The sequence below is a fragment of the Cavia porcellus genome, unplaced genomic scaffold (assembly GCF_034190915.1).
Source record: "Cavia porcellus strain 051 isolate PalLab524CR breed Dunkin Hartley unplaced genomic scaffold, mCavPor4.1 scaffold_12, whole genome shotgun sequence".
In the NCBI taxonomy this organism is placed as follows: domain Eukaryota; kingdom Metazoa; phylum Chordata; class Mammalia; order Rodentia; family Caviidae; genus Cavia; species Cavia porcellus.
This window is the reverse complement of record NW_026947495.1, coordinates 53110536-53131548: the sequence shown is the minus strand read 5'-3', so window position 1 is coordinate 53131548 and position 21013 is coordinate 53110536. Positions and strand designations below refer to the sequence as shown.

At 35.5% G+C, this 21013-nt stretch overlaps 1 long non-coding RNA gene across 1 annotated transcript; it reads left to right on the top strand.

Moving 5' to 3' along the window:
* Positions 1-9520: 9520 nt before the first annotated feature.
* Positions 9521-19013, top strand: LOC134478208 (uncharacterized). Its single transcript, XR_010050693.1, has 3 exons — positions 9521-9749; positions 17957-17998; positions 18862-19013. It is a non-coding gene; the product is annotated as an uncharacterized LOC134478208 (long non-coding RNA).
* Positions 19014-21013: the final 2000 nt, after the last annotated feature.

The following is a 21013-nucleotide window of genomic DNA, read 5'->3' as shown; positions in this document are numbered from 1 at the left end:
AAGAACTAGAGTTAAGATACTAATTATGGCATCACACTTTCTAGATTTGAATTCCAGCCCATTCTTAGCAAGTCTGAAGCCTTAGTCAAGTCAGTTTCATATTTTAATGGAGGGGACTTTACCACCACTGCCACTCACCATGGTCTTTATTACCACCATCACATTTTAAATTGTCTTAAAGTGGGAGTTTAAATAAAGTCATTCATAAAAAGTGCTTAACATTATTTGGAATATTAATGTATACTGCAGGTATATATTTCTTGTAACATTGTTTATATTAGTGATTGTATATTTAAGTCCTCCACCTGCTGAGAACACTCCTCTTCCCACACAGTGTTCTTACTGTATGGCACCTATTGTTTGCCTTTCCTGCCAGGACCAGTGTGGTGTGTTTTTATAGCGTGTCTCTGCCCTTCCTGTATTTGTTCCTTTCTATAAGGCTACTCTTAAGGAAATGGCAATTGAACACAGCAGCTGAGGCTTCCCAGATCATTTTTAAGGACTTGTATTCAATCATACTATGGCCACGTTGCATAGTATACCATGCATACTATTATTCACCTGCTGATTAAATATGTAAAATATGCTTTGGAATTTTAACGTTGTCCGCCCGCCCTTCCCTAATTACAGTGACTGTTAGAATAGGAAATACAGAAGATTGGAAACCAGGTTAATAGCCCTTGCTTGGACAGGGTGGAGAAGTTGAAAAAAAACTTGTGTGACAGATTAATCTCTGGGATGTTAGTAAAATTTTTCTGAGTGAACATGTCCCTCCTTTGGCTGAATTCATGCTGCGTGTACCTGATCCCTCATTTAGTGTTAGCATTCTGATTAAGAGTTGAAAACAATACCTTACTTTGTGTGCTTAGTAAATTCACTCCAGCATGTATTGAATGCTCACGAGGTGAAAGCCGTCTTTAGAGATGCAAAATTGGATAATGCGATGTAGATGTACACAGATCTATCCTAGAGTGCAGTTGCGTTAGAGTTACATTATAGATACAAAAGGGTAGAGACTGGAAACACTTGCTGAAGGATGGGAGGAATAAAATGGATTCTTGGAAGACTTGTGGGAATCAGACTTACAAAGTCTAGAGAAAGGACGGGACAGTGTCATCAAAGGGTAGGAGGCAGTGCCAGGCAGCTTGGAAAGGACATAGATTAAACTTGAAAAGATTTTATGGGCAACGGTAACTTCATTGTAACTGAAGTGTATAGCACATTCTCACTTAGTCACGACACATAGGACTGGAAAGGTAAGTGCCTCTTGCATTTGGGAGATTTCCAACATTTGGAAAAGCAGGTTATATTTTAGTTAGGTAATAATACAGCCAAGTACCTCAGTATTTCACTCTTCTAATTTTTTTGCTTCCCTGAAATCATAGATGGGCGTGTATAGCTTCTTATTTACAATGTGCTTTGCACATTGAAATTCTCAAAAATATCTACCAAATGATTAAGTGATCTTGTTCTATTTTTATCTTAGAAGTAGCTTAGTAATCTGAAGTTAGATACTGTATTTGATCTTAGCCAAAAGACAAGCAATAATAATTGAAGTTAGAACACTTTTTTGTGTGATTTTAAACCAGGTTTATATGAAACCAATTTCTCATAAAATTGTAATATTTTGGCAGTGTAATAATTTGATGGCTTTAGATATTCTTTCTGTTGCATTTTCATGGCTAAGGTCTAAAACAGCTTGAAATCAACTATTAATAATTTCATTAGTTACTAAGCATTCATATATCTAACACTGTAATGGTTTCTTAAAATTTGAGAAAATAATACATGGAATAAAGTGTCAGGTAACATTAGTTTGTAATTAAACATGCTCTTGTGACACACCTGAAACCTACACATCCATCTTACATCTGAAAAAGGAGTCATTTTTGAACCCTTTCTCTTCCTTGCCAGGCAAAGCTCACACAACTTTGCTTTATTCATTACTTTAACTCCAATTTGTCACCAGATTGTGTGTGTGTGTGTGTGTGTGTGTGTGTGTTTAGGACAAAAAAACTAACATGAAATGTAATTTAACTATGTCACACCTATCAACATTCAAAATTTTGAAAAGTAAATGAAATATTAAATCCAAACACATCCTAAAGCTTGCAGAGAGGTGGTTATTTTAGAGCAAAATTTTAATCAAGTTTACTGTCAGGCTTCACTATCATGTAAAATTTTAATGTGCCAAACTTTCACATACTTTTTTATGCAGCACTAGAGAAACACTGAATGCTAATGCCATTAAATTGCGCTACATTAATACACTATACCATTCACATATTAAAACTTTCTTCCACTGCACTTCTGCAGAAGGAGTGTTTTCATGATGCATGACAAAGTAAGGTGAGTAAGGTAAGGAAGGGAACCAAAGGAGGATGACCCAGCAGAGAGCTCTGCAGTAATCTTGGCAGTAATCAAGACTGCTGGAGACTAAGGCATGAAAAAGGAGTTTTGTGGAGGTAAATCATCCATGACACAAGCAAATGAATGAGAGATGAAGGAGAAGTAAAGGGAGGAGTCTAAAATGATCAGTTTTAGAGCAGGGGAGACTAGGAGATTGGTATTTAGTGAAAAGCTGATGATTTTAGTAGATAATCCTAAAGTTTTCTAGAGCAAGAATTACTTTTAGAATCTTCTTATAGGAAGGTGAGGCCTTGATGCAGATGCAGAAAGGAATAGTCAGAGAGTATTTGTTTTGCACAGGAAGTTAAGAACTAGGACCGAAAAGTGAAGAGGAGCTCAGTGAAACAAAGAGTCTAATGAGAGTGGAAAGCTGGAACTTGAGGAGCATGATGACCTTCGGAAAGAACTGTGGGATGAAGAACTTTGTCCAAAAAAGAGCACAAAAGCAAAAAATAATGTGTTTGGGGAACAAGAGACCAGCATTGTGTGTGGAGGGTAAGGAGAGAATGGTAAAGAGGACACTGAAGATGCAGGTAACACTCAAATTCATAGAGAACCTTTGGATCATGGAAAGGAATTTGAACTTAATTCTAAGGGTAATGAAAGGCCATTGGTAGTTTTTAAAATAACCAAAATGTTAAAATAAGATTTGTATTTGGATCAGATCCCTCTTAAAGTCTGTAAATCCTGGATTTGAATTGTGTAGGAATATGTTTCGACCACCATTTATAACAGTAAAAACATTTAAAAATCAAATATCAATAGAATAGTAAAAATCATAATTGATGACCATATAGCTACACTGATAGGAAAAAACTGCTACAGTGGTTGAGCTCTGTGTGTGTGCTAGAAAGATATTCCCAAAAAAGGATCATGGAAGTATTTAACCCTGAGTCCTTATCATATAAAATTAGGGGGATGTTAAGTGACTATATTTTGCTTTTTTTTTTTTTTACCATGTATCTTTATGAATGTTTGTAGTTTTTATAGTAAAAAAAACCTCTTTTTTGCTGTAAGAGAAAAAGAATTACCTATAGAAAGAAATTATTTCAATAATTTTATTCTGTCTACTTTCCTAAATTTGACTACATTTGTTTAGTTTTTCTTAATGTGACCTGCATTCTTTTCTAGTAAAATACTCATTGGATTATTGGGTCTTCTGTCCACCTAAGCCTGCTACTCTTCTGCCAAAACACATGAATTCATTATTTTTTAGTAATTCTCAACGGACAATGGACACAGATCTTAGCAGATGCCTGTCTGTTTCTTAAGAAAAGAAGTCTAAATTTAGGCTCTCTTCCGAGTTCTGTGGTCTTTTAACTCAAAGGAGCCAGAGAATTTTCATTAAAAGAGACCTGTTTTTAACTTCTGAGGCTAGGCTAGCTCCCAGCGTTTCATCCTGGAGTACTGGTAAGGATTACAAAGTGCCTTCAGCATCAAACTCCCTAGTGGCATTTTCCTAGACACACATGAACCCCACACAGGTCCTGGGGAGTCTGAAATGTGTCTGAGCATATTTTGAAAAAGACTATTACTTTCTTGTTGCTCTACATTGTAATATTATAACATTTTACTACATCAAAATAAAATAATCTGGAATTGCAATCAGCTTCATTAATTTTCAGTCCCTTAAGAAAATGAAAAGTAATTGTTTTTATTCCCTTTAATGTCCAGATGCTGTCTCTCCTGCGCTTAGCATTTTATAACTTCCTCTCTATAATACCTTTGCCATGTTTTCTCATAGAAAATAGCTTAGCCTTTTTGATTTCTTTCCTGTGTCTCTTACCTTCTTGGTGCTTTTTGAAACTGTCCTTAACTGCAGATCACAATTAATAAAGTTATTAAATCATAGTGCCCAAGTAACTACCTAAACTCCTTGTACCAAAACTCAAATCATCCTTAAAGCGTCTGGTTAATTGAGCGCTTAGTTGTGGAACTTAAAGGAGTGACAGTGTTGTTTATCATGATTCATTAAATATTTTCAGGATAGCTGAACGCACACCCACAATTCCCCCAGAGCATGAAGAATGGTTTTGCTTAAAATAAGTCACAAAATAGCACATCTTCACGACCAAAAATTAGGCAACATTAGCAAAGAAACAAAAAACACTATAATTTTATCCCAATACTGTTAACAAATTGATACATATAGTGAGAATGCATTAGATACCGTATTTGAACATTTCGTACTAATTTTAGCCATTTAATCTCAGTTTTTTTTCTGGGCATCTGACTTTTATTTATAAGCAACCACACTATTCATGTCTTCTATGTACTGCAGAAAGGTTTGCAGAAATATTTTTATAAGTTTTGATTGATTTGGTGACGTCATTTTGGGAAATGGTACACTACAAAATATATTACTTCTGAAGGATTTGTCCAACCCATTAAGTTGAACCTGTTGCCCATGCTATCCTCAGTAAAAAAGTCCAAAATAGCATGTGACCTGCATTTTATAGGAAATTCCAGTATTGAAACACTAAAGAAAGACTTTCTCAGTGCAGCATTCCTCAAACTGGTTTGTAAACCAACTGCATGAAAAACTTCAAAGATTCAGCTGTAGTTTTGAAATGGAGCCCAGAAACCTATATTTATAATAAGCATTTCCAAACCTTGAGAATTACTCTTAGTCCACCTGATAACCTCCTGCCCAGTACTAACTCAACTTTTAAATGTTTCCAGAACTGTAGTAGCAAGGCAGTTCTCCAAAGTCTGGCTGGTGTAAAATGAGTAGTGATTTTGATATCACATGAACGGTGTAGATGATTTCTCCTCTTACTATAGTTGTTCTTTCAAACTCATGAGTGAGGAGCTTTACTGGAGTCATTCTAGTCATTCTGAATACAGAGAACAATTTTCAGTTTTACTGAATTACAGGGCTTTAAATTTTAGACAGTGTACTAAATATAAGTGATGCATAGGCAAACTGACAACAGGTAACATTTAAGAGGGAAATAAATACGGAAAATCAAAAAATTTTACAGGACTTGCACTAAAATTCTGAATTTGAATGATTCTAAAAGATAGCCAGTGGATGTCAGCAGTGGGCCATGAATTTGTTAGAGCCAAGCTTCGCTTTTGCTATTACCTCTCAGGAATAACTGGCTGGTTGTCATATACCTTCATAACAACCAGTGTGTTTTTCCCATTCCTTATAAATTATTGACTGATTCTGTACCAATTAGTTCTACCAGTTGGTAGTTTTGTTATCAAGTTAAGCTTCAAGACAAGAACCTGGACTTAACTGATTAAAAATTTAGAGACAGTTGATTAAATATGCAGATAGTCTGTGAAGCTACTTCTTGAAAGTATTATATTGCTTTTTAATACTAATGATTTGTATAATTAATTTAAAAAGCATAAATGCATGTAAGAAAGAAAAGAGACTTTAAAGGAATCAGGTTAAATGCCAAGGATTAAGAATGGTGAAGATGCACTTATATTTATTTATAAGACAGATACAACTGTTTTTATTTTTAAAATATGTCTCCCTCCTTAGCAAATTCTATGTAATAGAATCTTACAATTGTTTTTGGAAATTATGTGTGGAATCAGTGAGTGGTCGGAGGTCTAATTAGAAACATTTGTGAATCATATATTTTTCCTCCAATTAATAATGTTAATTACTCCATTGAATTTTGCAATTTGAAGGTTTGTTGTGAAGTCTAAGCAGTGAAGCGTGGATGTCCAGGTCAAATTAGGACTGCTGTTAAGACCCTTTGGCTTACAATAAAACTATTTATAGTTAATTATAAATTTAAGTGCTTGCCCCAAACAACCCTGACCCCAAATTCTAAGTCTTAAAATGTGTGGATTCTTCTCTGCTGTGAACATGAATTTTAAGTCAGTCCTACTCTTTGCTTTTATGTTTCTGTTTTCTTTCCCATCTTACAGGGCAAATCAAATAATACAAGGATTAGTTATCATTTGGGGGCATTACTACGTGTTCATCCCTGTCATAGGCTCTTTGCTTAGTTTATCTCTTTGAATCATTGAAAAAATCCTATCAGGAAAGTTGTGTTATTCTGACATTACAGAAGAGAACAGGGAAGTGCTGAACCTTGCCTTCCAATCGTGGGGTGCCTGATTCAATCTGATTCAGTCACCTAAGATTTTTCAAAAATGCTTTCTTCTGTGGACATGCTGTTGCTGTGCTTCCTAAGGCCCAGGCATTGCACTGACTATACTTGATGTGTGATACACTGACTATGGCAGTGAATGCTCAAAGCAAGCACCTCTGATGATAAAGTAGAACATTCCTAGACAGACTGTTTGCCAAACTTCTTCCAGATCGCTTTGAAGTGGGCTCACTCTGTCTATACCAGCCCATAGGACTGAATCTAGCTACCTACACTTTGGAGATGAGTCAGAAACATGTGGAACATCAATGTTTATATGTTAAACTTTGAACCACTACCATAGAAGACAGACAGCTTAAGAGGACATTTTCAGTAGTAAAGATGGAAAAATTGTGTTTAATATAAATACTACCTCAAGATCATTTCAAAGGTTGAGTCTTAACTTTAAGGTTGACCAGCTTTGCTTGTGTTGGGTGCTAGATGCCACCGGTTTGAATCTGGAGAAATTTTTCTGAAGAATGCTTTTATAACTACTGCATAATCCTTTAGAATTTTAGAAAGAATTTTTATTATTTTCCTCTTTCTCTTTACTTCCTTCTTTATTTATGAGGAATATGAAACAATTTTAAATTAGTTTGTAAACAAGGAAATTTCCAAAGTTGATTTTGAATGATTGTTTTTCTACCTCAAATTCATTTACTTTAAACTTACTGATCAGTTTGTCTTAGGCATTGTTGTAGGTACACAGGCATAATAGTAGAGACAAACTGTCCTCAAAAAACTCATAAAAATTGAGAACAACAATAAGACATTAACAGATTAGCATGAAACATGGTTGCTACAGTGATAGAATCCATAGATATAGTGGAAGAACTTCAAGTAGACACATTTAACATGATTTTTGGCTGTCATTTTAAAAACAAAATATTTTCCCCACATCTTGCCCATGAAAAAATTAATTTAGAGAGTATATAACTTTTATATCTATATTTCCTCTATATTCTATGAGCTCAGAAAAATCCTAAAACTTTCATAGTTCATGTTGAAAATTATACATACATCTGCATGTTTGTTTGTGTGTGTGTTCTATTTAAGGTCTGTACTCTAAAATAAAATTACTCTCTAAATACTTTTAAATTTCTATATTGCTAATACATTACTCTGACATGCTGTTATCGCCTTACAAAATCCAAAACTAATTTGTACAAGATTTGTCAATATCTGTAAATATAATAGTATATATTTATTTCACTTGACACTTTTCAAGACATTTATAGAAACCTGAGTCTTGGGACTAATGTTCACCAGAAAAAATGTACTATGTTCATTGCAGGGAACAATGGATGGCATATGTGGCAATTCTTTCCACACAACCATGTCCAAATGTTTAATTCTTGATATGTGAGAGATTGCAGATGTACTTCGGATATGGTTGGTTGTTTTTATAAATCAACTTTTCCACTTTCCATAGTTATAGCAACAGACATTTCATTAAATTGTATTTAAAGACTTGATGGGATAGGTCCTGTGAAAGGTAAGTTAGTTAAAATTTTACTATCTTGTTATAGTGTGTTTGGTCTAAGCATGAAAGAGTGTTTTTAATCAGTATGAGCATTTGCAAAAAATAATGAAATTTCATAAAACAAGTAATTCCAAGAGGGTTCTTTAAATCAAAACATTGTAGAACCGAAAATGAAAATTTACAGTTAGCAGTAAGATTGAGCACTGTGGACATTTACAGCATATAATAACCAAGGCCTTTAAAAGATCTTTCTGTGCTTGTTCTAGGAGTAATATTGCTCCTTGACTTTATTTTCTTTTTTCTTTTTCATTAAATTAGAGCAAAAGAAAGAGGCTAAAACTCTCAAAAAAAATTCCTAAAGTTTATCATATTATCTTTGCTCTCAAAATTAAAACTACAGATCTAGCTGACCACAGCAGTTTCCTGGAGGTTTTGCTTCTTATCAAATTGGTAACAGTGTTTTTGACTTTAGTTGTGAATAGGAATATAAAAACAATACTTAATCCAGAAATCCTTATTCTGGATGCAGCATTGAATATAAATCCTTATAGTTTCTGTACTGAACTTAATAAAATTATGAGGCAATAGTTAAATTTTATGCTTGTGGACAGATTATGTTATTTTGCAGCTACCAATAGTTTTTACAGAAGATAAAGGAAACAGACAAGCTCTGTTTGATTTGCTTGTTACAGTATATGGATGCATTTTGTCATTAAATTGCTTGGATCTAAAAATACCTAGTATGCAACTTCACATAGAGATCTGCCAGCATAGATGATTACAGTTCAGCTAATCCAGAAGAGAATCAAATATATTATGGAAGCTATAGTATAATAAACGAATTTGGTAAAGAGACTCATCCTAATGAGATTAATTTTAGCTGTAATTGCTCAAACTCTGGCATCAGTGAAGATAAACAATATAATCCCCTTAAGAGAATTTTTTATAAGTCTTGCAAAGTGTTTCTGAAACTTCAATACATTTTCATTTTCTTAAACTAGATTCAATAAAAAGAAGTGAAAGAATGAGAATGAATTACCTTTCTTTGATTTTTATATTTTCTTATAAACATATCAAATTATGGAAGACCTAGCCCCTATTTGTCTATTGCAACTATCAGGAAAATAAAGATATCTTGCTTGAATTGTCTGAGACAAAATGTCCTCAGAGTCCAAGTCTTATGTTTCTTTCTTTTTTTTTTTTTTTTTTTTTTTTGTCTTTTTCCTTTTTATCGGTACCAGGGATCGAACTCACGACTGCCTGCTTCCAAGGCAGGCGCTTATGCCACTGAGCTAAATCCCCAGCCCCAAGTCTTATGTTTCTTATTCAAAACATTTTGTATGTGTTGCTCTGAAGTTGTACACTAGTAACTTTGTACAAAATCTGATTATTCCCTAATTTCTGTTTTTCAATCAAATACTATTTTCAGTCTAAGGGATTGTTTTTCAGCTAGTGGTAGTTTTGGTGGTCAACTATTTCTTCATGTTTTCAACCTTCTTTCAACCTTGTACTTTCTGTCCTCTATAGCTACAACACTTAGACTCCACCCTGTGCTTGGTAGACATCATCACTATTCTCCAGTATTTAACATTTCCCCCGCCAGGCACATGGAAGACAAATCTCTTGGTGAGTGGGCCCTGGAATTCTCTACAGCCAAAAGGAAAAGTATGATGGTAAAATGTCTATGTGCCGGAGATATAACTCAGTAGCACACATGCCTGCCTGGCAAACACAAGATGGTGAGTTTGATCCCCAGTACCAAAACCAAAACATTTGGTGTGCTCTTTTGTGTTTGCTCATGACGAATAAAAAAAGTACGAAGAAGGTTGAATTTTCTAGATAACATACATGTAAGACAGTGAAGCCTCAGCATCGGGTGAAAAAGAGGCCTTCATCCCTCTGCTTATTACATATAATATGAATGAGAATGTTAAAAATGTTTTTATGTTAAGCCAGTTATATTGTTGGATTAAGATTCTTTTTTATTGAATAAAATCTAGTCCAACCTGTTAGGTTTTTTGCGCAGCTGAGAGACAGAGACAGAGGTAAGGAAAAAAAACCAAACCAAACCAAACCAAACCAAACCAAACCAAACACCTCTATTGTCAGCTCAGAAAGGCTGCAGGAGACTGCAAGGATGCTTAAAGGGGACAAAGCTGAGGAGTTGATTTTATGGGATTGGGATGGGTGGAGACATGTGAGTAAATAGGTCATCATGTTGCGAGAGGACTGGAGGACTTTTTGGTGTAGGGGGTGGAAACTACCTGAGTGGATGGTGGCAGGAGGGGGATTGGAGGACCTTGGGCACGTGAGAAAGGGAGACAGGAATTTTATTGTTTTGGGACCAGAAGATGAGCACAGGAATTAGTGCAAGAGAGATATGCTGTTGTTTAGGGGTCAACGCCATGACAGACCGGTGCCTTGTAGAACCTGGCAGTCTCACAGGAGTGGAACCCATCACAACATAATTAATAAATGCCCTGACACAGGCTGTTTCTACCCCTACTCTTCCTATCAAATTGTCTTACCCTGGCTGGCTATCCCATTGCAGTATAGATGTTTAGGAAATTGTATTTATATAAAAATATTAATAGTTAGGACTGCCTACTGGTGGTAAGAAAGAAAGCAATGAGGAGACAGGGGCCAAGGTGATCTGAAGTGACACTACTGTCACCCAAGGAAATGAACTGTCCATGAACTATCCTAGCTCTGTGGCTGAGTGGCAGGGAGGAGAATTCAGAGAACCCATCCCTGATTCTTCCTGTGGTTCTAATAAATTACTACTGCTTCTGAACGCCTAAGCCTCTCCTATTAGTTGGAGTCTGTGTAAGAATGAGTTGTATCCTAAATAGCAGTTTATTTTAAACTGTTTTAAATAGATTTTATTTAAGTATTAATGTGAAAAATAACCATAGTTCTAGTTCAGGAGTTAAGTATGTGAGAAATGATACAGCATCAACTCCTTGACTGCATAAAAGCTGAAAATTTATATATTTGCCCTTCAATTTTATTTTCCATAGCATTTTATATACCTGCCAAAATTAATAAGTAATAGTTTGTCATATTTTCTCTGTGCTATTTTTTAAACATGCAAAGCATTATTGATGTCTTCTCTCTCCCTTCAAATAGTCATATTCACAAATTTTATGTGTAGTTTACAGTTCTACTACATAAATGGCATTTTTTCTGTTTGAAAAGTTATGTAATACTATCATACTATCCATACTGTTCTATAACTTCTTTTTAAAAGAAGTTTAAACATTATATATTTGAGATCTATTTTTGATATCTATTCATATACCTCTCATTCTATCAGTTGTGTGTGTGGGTGTGCATCTTGTTTTTACTGTTTTTGATGATATTAAATTTTTCTATTTCTTGAATGTCAGTTATTTGGGTTTTTCAAATTTTTCATGATTAAAAATAATGCTGAAATATTACAAGTTCTATCTTTTTATGAGTGTGTGTATGTATTGGTAATTTCTGTTAGACTTAGGAACTGTATTACTGAATTGTGGATTTTGTACAAATCTGCCAAAATGATTTTTTTCAATTGTCCTAATGTTTTATAGCTCTACCAGCAATATCTGAGAATTACCTAAATCCTAAGCAGCACTTAATTTTACAGACAATTTTTTCCCACTCAAATACTAATGTGTATGAATCTTTTCACAGGATCATATTAATTGACAATGCAATTTTTTGGTGTTTGTTTGGATTCTTTACACATTTTGACATTTGGTCATACTTTGTCATATATAGGAATTCTAATTGTTTTCTTGATTCTAAATATATATATATATATATATATATATATATATATATATATATATGTAATATTTTCTTCTAGGGTAGCTTTTCTCCAGACTTCCTTTGTAGTATCTTTAGTGCACACAGGTTTTACCTTCCATCTGGCCAAGAAAATTTATCTTATAACTCCTAATTGACATCCTAAGACTGTAAATATTTTCTGTTTTTGCTTTTATATTTAAGACTCAATCTGCATGAGAAAGATGGGTAAAGAGTCTGATTTCATTTTATTATTGTTTAATAAGGAACATTGCTGGGGAGCTAATCTAGAGCCTTGTTCATTGTCATGGATTAAAAGCTGGTGGTCAATTTAGCACCGGCTGAATTAAATCAGCATGGTGCTACATGTAGATGGCACTCTGATGAAAGTTGCCAGCATAAAAGGAGATGTAGAGAGGAAGAATGAGGTGTTGTGGGTTCTAGGTGTTGTTTGGAGCCATTAGTTCTCCTGGAGGAGCTTGTCATGCTGGCTTCCCTGATGTGAATTTGGTCATTTTCATTGGAGGAGCTCAGGATCTTGTGTCTGAGAATGGCTGCAGTTCACTTTGGAGGAGCTCTAGTCCTTACTTTGAGCATTGCTTCCTGGCTCTGGAGGAGAAGATGAGTGCTGTTAAATCTCTAGGAGAAATTTGTTCACTCTGGCTTCCTCATATATACTCAACTCTTCTCATTGTCGGAGGAGCTCATAACTTCACTGTCACTGAGGATGGCTTTTCAGGGGGAGTCCTCGTTCTTATTTTGAGCATTGTTTCTTCACTCCACTGCAGAACCCTCAACCTGCAGGCAAAGATCCTTCACCCTGCTGACATAGACTTTCTAGCTTCCACCGCTGACCTTTGGGTCTTTCCAGTGCAAATCCATAAAACAGATTTGCATGATTCATTGTCATGGGCTCTGGGCCTCTAGATGGACTCCTAGGAGGCACTGTCAGGGGCTCTTCATCTGGTCTTCATCTGGACTCCTGCAAGACATTGCTGTGGGATCCAGGCTCTCAGCTGGATTTTCTAGACTTTGGTGTTGTGGACAGATTTCCTGCACCTTCTTGTATTTAGCTCTGGGTGACCATCATAAAATACTATATAAATTACATAAAATACTAATACAAACTTTGTGTCCTGTACGTAATTGTTCTCCCTGCAACCCCTGACTACAACAATCACAGTCATATGCTTTGCCACTGAGCTATACTTCTATTCCAGGAACCATTTCTTGAATATTAATAACATATTGTCCATGCCTCCTTCATTAACAAGTACACATATATCCATATTTGAATTTTAGGAATTTTATTCATTTCTGTGGAACAGTCTGTATTTTTCTATTGTATAACCACATCATGTTAATTACCATGGTATTAGATAAACATCATTTCTAATAGAGCTATATCTGTTTGTTTCTTTTTCTTTTCTTAGAAATGTTTGGTTAGCTTAGAGTTTTGTTCACTGGTGTGAAGTTAAGAATCACTTTATCAAAGTACTTTATAAAAGTATTTTATAAAAATATCCTATTGTGTCTTTGATTGGAATTGCATTGAATTCATAGATGCTTATGGCATCTTGACTTGTCTGCATAGTCCTAAAAATTTGAATAAAGAACCAGCACATACTCCAGGCCTTAATGCTAAACAATGAATACTATGTATGTATTACCTCCAAATCTATTGGAACTCTCAAGAAATGTGACCTGCGCTGAAGGTACTTTAACAAGAAGAGCAGGTGGTGTTTAAAAATGGAAAAGAATTTGGAGAGGATTCAATTTTAAAAACAGAAATAGAGAATGAACAAAAAAAATGTAACCATGACAGAAAATGAAATGACATTTTATCAGGTCTGAGAATGGGGGAAGGAGGTGTTGGGAGGAAATCACACAAGAATGCTAGTTGCATTGTTTGACTCTTCAACGTCCCGAAATTGGAAACTTTTGGAGTGTGTTTCAAAGTAGTAACCCTTTCCCGCAAATAACAAATAAATTAGTTTCAAAAACTATTGCCAAGTTCAAGCTCTAGAATCTGCCAGTTTAAATTGTCTGTGCCAACACATTCTTGTATATCCCACTTCTCTTTGCCAACTTCATTTTTGATTGGATACTGATGGATGGCATTGTTCTGTTCCACCGCAGCACTTTCTATATAACATAATGCCATATCTATAGTATAGTAGCAATTCCTATTTTCACAGCGATCGAACTGGCTACAAACAAATGATTTCCCTAACAGCAGACTTTCAAATGGATATGTGATGCTGGAACTATTTCTAATGAGCCTGCCACCACAGTGTTAAAACACGATATATATCATTTTGGGCTGTGAGTATTTTGGGTGTAAAGCAAATTTACTATTTAGCTTCACTGTGCTGTCATAAGTGAAAAAAGATAATAAAATAAATTGATGCTGGAGGAAATGTCATGCACACTGTCCATATTTGTTATCTAGCCATTATTCTTTGACATTAACTAATGTTAATATTTTATGTCCCCAAAGTTTGTTTTTATTATTATTTCTGAAGAACATTTATATTTTTCTCACAAATGTGTTTAGAAAAGAAGTCATGACAAAATGAAAAGTGTAAAAAGTTTAATTATTGGCAATTAAAATACAAGTCACTAACATTTCAAAATTATCTTCCTATAGGAATATAATCATTATCAAATTTGATGACATTAAAGGTGATCATCTATTTACAGGAATAGATGGTTTCTGTAATGAGAATGCCCAGTGGCTAGCTAGATTCAAAACTCAAGAATATATTCCACATATTCTTTACAATAAAATTCAGGATTTATAGGTTTGGGAAATTATTAGAGCTACAAAGGGTTGCACTATCACTTTGTCAAATTCTGACATTTTACTGATAAAAACATCAAATATGGATTCTTTCATTTGAAGGTTACATCAAGATCATTTTGATATTATGATGCTCGCTTCTTCTCTCCTGGCGTGTGCTGGCATCTTTCTCTGCACATGGAAACCCTCAAACACTCCCCTACCAAATGTCTCAAGATTCTTTGGACTCTGCTACACTCTTTCTTGCAGGATTTTCTAGTGTTCATTCCTTTGGTTAAGAATGCCATTTTTCCTAACCTCTAATGCACAATGAGTACCTCATACATTTTCTTATATAAAAGTCAGGGTCATGGCATTTGATGCATGCTTATATTACACATGCTCACCACTGGTCTAACCACATTATCCGATTTACCTCATTAAATCCTCAAACTGCCATGATAATACACTTATTATTATCCCTATTTGATAGATGAACAAATGGAAATATTAAATAATTTTTCAAGAAGAGAATGCCAGATTACTAGATTAAAGCCCAGACTGTATCTCCAGCGTAGGTTATTATAGCCTTTGGGATTCAGCTAACACTTCACTGGCTCTTACATTTCTGAACTGTTCTCTTACTAGGGAGTCTCTTTTCTGGGCAGATTTCTATTTATAGCATGTTCCATGTGTGAATTCAAATAGATTTTTAAAATTGTCTCTTCCTTACTGACTGGTTTATGTTTTGTTTTGCTTTTTGTAGCTCTCGGAATTGAACCCAATGCCTTGTGTATGCTAAAGAGGCACTCTACCAACCGTTTTCCTTTTAAAATTTTTATTTTGTGACAGGGGTTGTATCTTGCTAAGATGCCCAGACTGAGACTGTCTTGAACTTACAATTCTCTTGTCTCAGCCTCTTGAGTAGCTAGTTGGGATTACAGGTACGCACCACTGCACCCAGCCCATATGAGCTTCTTGAAAGTAACAGGGAACATTATCCTCAATTAAGGGCTTGGACCTGGGTTTGGAAATACCCAGATTTGAAATCCCAGTTCTATTGCTTATTCAAAAAATGTCAGTTGGCAAATGATTTAACACTGGACCACAGCTTTCTCATCTATAAAATGGTGATAAAGTTGCTTCATCATAATATACTTATAAGGGCATTGTGCATTAATTGCTTAATGTAAATTACCCATTATAAATACTGTTATCTGTATCCTTGAGGGTTAGTACTGTCCTAGTGATAACTGCACACTTACTACATAAATAGGCTATGAGGGACACATGAACCTGACTACCTTCTGAACTGACCGAGTGACACAGTTTTTCACAAACTCTGAAAGAACCTTCAATATCTTGCAGTGTGAGGTTCTCCTTGGTAATGCCGTTGTCATTTTAGTTGTCACATTAAATCAGGGTGCCTAGGATATTATCAAGGACACAAACAATGGACATAGCTATTATGCACTCATGTTTTCTGAACTGAAGGGAGGATGGACATTGAGAGAACCGAGTCCTTTAAATAACTCTTCGTGCAGAAGAAGAAGCTATTGTGGAGAGGTGACCAGAGCTATAGAGTTGCTGCATGACCTTCTAGTTTTTATTCTACTTTTGCCCTTGAGCAAAGAAATAAAAACAAAACTAGAAAACTTTTGGTTGTCTTCATCCAGTGCCCCTAGTTGTATGCACGCGTGTCTTTGTGTGCAGAAGTGTAACCACAATTATCTTTGTCAATAAGAATTGGGAGAGCTAAGTGAATATACAGTAGGAGGTAGGGATCACAGTGTCTGAAATTCTTGACTTTAAACAACTAATCTCATAATTATAAAACTCACATATAGGTAAATAAACCAAAAATAAAATAAACATGAAGCAAACAAGCAAGCAAAAAAAGAGACCTTTTTGCAAATGAATGATTTCATGAAAAAAACTCATTAGAGACCCAATGTCAAGGAAGAAGAGAATCACCTATATCCCCAGCATCAGTGTCCCTGTGTAACCAGAGCCACTCTGAGCATTATAGTACAATCAGAACCTTAGATGAGTGAGGCACCCCAGTGGAACATTCTGAACATATTAGAGGACATCTCATTAGCTAAGGGATGGTTTTGTTAAGTATGATAGGAAATTAACAAAGAAAAAGAAAATTAACAAGTGGCAGAGAGATGCATGGAAGGATTTATGATTGATCATTCTCCATGTATCCACTAGTGAAAAATCTTTTGAAATGATAGTGTCAATGGTTTTCTATTGCATTATCAGTGTAATAGTATCATTACGAGATCCACCTTAATTTGACCTCTGCTTCTATGTGCATGGCCTCAATTCTTTTCTGTAAATTGGCTTCCATATGCAGGGTTCTCTTACAATTTCTCATTTTACCCAGAATCTATGCCTCAGGATGGCCACAAGTGCTCTTTCCCACCTGACTTTTCTTTCAGATGTGTGTCTGAGTGGTGCCTTCTCATCTGTAAGGCCTCCTTCTACATGACAGTGCATAGAGAGCTATCCTAGCCACTGTACCCCTAGACATCCCATTCTTTTAAAAACTGACCTATAATAATTATACATGTGTATGAGGTATAGAATCAGCATGCTCATTACCTTGTATGTATGTTATCATTTCTTTGTGGTGAGAGCATTAAAAATACTATTTTCCATTGATACTGGGATATACAATATTGTAAGTGTAACCACTACTCATGAAATAGAACCCTAACAAAACACTTATTCTTTCTATCTATATGCAACTAGTCCCCAGTGACCAACATCTCCCCATCCTCCCATTGTCCCTCTGTTCCCTAGACTTAGGAGCCATTGCTTTACTCTCTACGTCTATGCAGTCTACTTCTATTTTAGATTTCACAATGTGTTAGATAATTATATTATTTATCATTATGACTTTTTATATCTTCATAAAGCTCTTTGCAATTTGTACTATGAATTAGTTTTTCATTTGCTTATATTTGCTTAAAGCTTTTCTTCTGTCTTAAGCTGTAAACCCTAAGAGGAATCCTAATCAGCCTATTGTTCCACTGGATAGCTAACACCTAGCTCACTGCCTAAAATGCAGCATTTGTGAAATAGAGAATGAATGAATAAATGGATGAAAAGTCCCATGCTCAGGGAAATCTATTAGAAGAATCAGTCACATAGATTGGAGCTCCAAATCAATAGATTTCAGTGTTTATGAGGGTCGTCAATTAATGACTCAATTAATGGTGAATATGAAGCCACTTTACAAAACTTTAATGACAGGGAGTCTGATTTCTGGTGAAGGTGAGGACTAATTGAATATTTAATGTGTATTTGTTATGTACAAGTGATCATGGAGGGTAAAATGTTGAACAAAATTTGATCTCTTCCCAGCACTTCTGGCAGTGTGAGATAAAGCAATGGTCCTATAATCAGGTATGTTCAGTGTGAGTGTGCTACGCAGATCACCACAAAATATTGAGTGCTATTTTGTGCTATAAATGTGATGGGGAAACATGGATAGTACTAAGCTTCTTATACGAGTAAGTGATTTTATCTTCTTTATAATTTAATCTGTTCTTTATAAGCAATGGGCATATGTATCCTTAGATCTACATGCCATTACAAAAATTTTAAGTAGAGCTGGTACATTTATCTGTTTGCCACTTATCCATTTGGTCAGAAAATATGTTTTGATTTACAAAGCTCAAGCACTATGCCATGGTGCTGGGCACGGGGGAGATTGCTATGAACATGAGCGGCAGGTTCTCTGCTCTCATATGCACTAGTATGATACATGTTTGATAAGAAACTCAAGAGTCAGAGTCTGCTTAGTGCTATCATGGAAAGACAGTGGTGATCTAGGTGCACTGAGAGATAGGCTGATGAGGATAGGCTTGCTGAAGGAAGGTGAGGTCAGATCTTGAGAGATGCACATGAGCTCTCCATGGCAGAGCTAGAGGAAGAGAGATGTCTGCTCAGAGAAACACAAATGAAGACAGGAGACTGGACAGGGCTGTGAGCACATGACTGATTAAACTACTTTAGTTGAGCCTGATGGGGATAGGAATGAGAAGAGGTCAGAATCCTGGGCCATAAAAAACTGATAAATGTGCACAGAAGTTTGACTTTTCTTCTGAAAAAGATCAAGAAGAGTTGTTGAAGAGTTGGAAGCATGAGATTGACAGGTTCTGCTTTCTATTCTAGGAAGTTAATCTAAACATAAGGAAAAGCAGTTGCTTTATGGTCTGTATGTGTCCTATCAAATTCATGTGTTGAAACTTATTTCCCTTTGTCAGGGTTCTAAGAGGTGGGCCTGTGGAGACGTGATCATGGCACTACAGGTCTACCTTCACGGCTGCACACAGAATGGTTTCCACCACCCCAGGCTCTTCTACTCGTCTGTCATTTGAGAGCACCTAAATGATACCGTCCCTGAATAAAAGACTTTCACCAGACAATGAACTTGCAGTTTCTTGGGCTACTTTCCAGCCTCCCAAACTGGAACTAAGACTTGTTCTTTCTTTTTACAATTCAGTGTCTATGTATTTTATTATAGCAGCACGAATGGACTAAGTGGTTTTAAAGGAAACCTGAGTGAAACCTTAAGAATCTCTGAGATCACCATTAGACACTGCTTTCCATTTACAGAACTCAATTCACCAAAACATATTACATAACCACTCTGGGCTGAGCACTGTGCAGAAATAGAAAGTTGGTGTTGATTGGATTTCACCAACAATAGTCCTAGGCTTTCTATGGGGACAGAACAGCCATATTTTTCAAAATTGATTTCTTCATTCATTTTCAATTTCCTTTTCATGATTAGTTAAATCGAAAGCAAATGTTTGGGGTCCTTTTGACCTGCTCACCTCAACCCTCTTTCTCTTTCTGAACAGATCTGTAATTTCCCAAAGTAGTGCGTGGCTGTGGCAGACAGTACTTATCCCGAAGAAGCAGGTTCTGCTGGGGGTTCATGCTTGAGTCCATTTTTCTTATCTTTCTCAAATGGCCGAAGTTAACTGATTTGAAAGGGCCTCATTTTAAATTACATTCATTCAGTGAAAACAGAAATTAACACTTAGAGACATCTATATGCTAATGATTGTAGCTCAGGGAATTCACTTCTAACCTTTTCAAAAGGCGTTGGTAAAGAGCCATTTCACTTGAAAGCAACTTAGTAAAACTGGTAGATTAATTAAATACCATAAAATTTCTTTAAAAATCTTTATTTCATTTATCATTTATGCCATTATTTTTTCTTTTTTATGTGAGCTACCTTGATTCAGATTGTGCCTTCTAGGACACATTATTTAGCAGGTTATTTGACACGAATAATACAGAATTCAGAGTGGTAATATAATGCTATGGGTTTGGAAGACAGTGAAAGGACAAAAGACAAAGAACTACGTTCTTCAAGGCGATCCCTAGGTAGTTTGCAACTTTGTGTAATAATAATAATAATAATAATAATATTTTTAAAAATTAGTGCCCTTTCTTGTGACAGAGACACACTGGGCAAGGGCCCAAGCTTGGGAATGGTAAATGGGGTTGGGGTGCAAAACCTCAATGTCCTCCTAAGTCCCAAGCCCTTGTTTAATAAGCAAGTTACACAAATGTTCATGCCATTTTTTTGTAACTGATTCTGTCTTACCTCTCAATCTGACATCTCTACTTATTTTTAGCCACAATTTCATAGGTCTTTAAATTTTATCACTAAGAAGATGCAAGTTTTGAATCTGTTTATACTCTGGACAGTAACCTGTCCTAAAGATTTGGGGGTAAAAGGCATTTTGTTGAAGTGTTTGAATGCGAAATCATGTATATGCACAGGACAGCCCCTTTAGGGATGGGTTCATGGAGTCAAGAGAATTTTATGTCATTCACATGCCCAAGTATTGCTCCTGTCCTCTGAATAAACAAGCAAAAACTGCACCTTTTATAGTATGGAATGTTTCAGCTAAATCTGCTTGTGAATCTTGGTTCTGCCTGCTACTTACAACTGTACAACTGAGTACATTGTTGGTTTCTTTGATGCCTATTTTTCCCATCTGTAAAATGGATACTAGAAACAACACTTTCCAGGAAGATAAAATGAAAATATGCATATAAAGTGCTTGATAACATAACAGGCACAGAGCACTCAGTAGAAGGTGGTGCCTGCCTCAAATGGTGGGGATAAATTACATAAACAAACAATTGAAATAATTACTGCTTTCAGAAGCTACATTCCAGGGACTGATTTCCAATTAAATTGAAATGAGATCTGTACTTAAGTTGGCAATATTGTATAATATCTTAGCTAAATATTCTTTCTTCAGGCTTTCCACATCCTTTATTTCTCCTTGGTCCATGGCTTCAAAGGAAGCACTCTACCAATAAATGAATCCATGGGATAGTGATTCTTCTTTGTCTCTAACTTTAAGAGCTGTAACATTTGCTATATTTTGA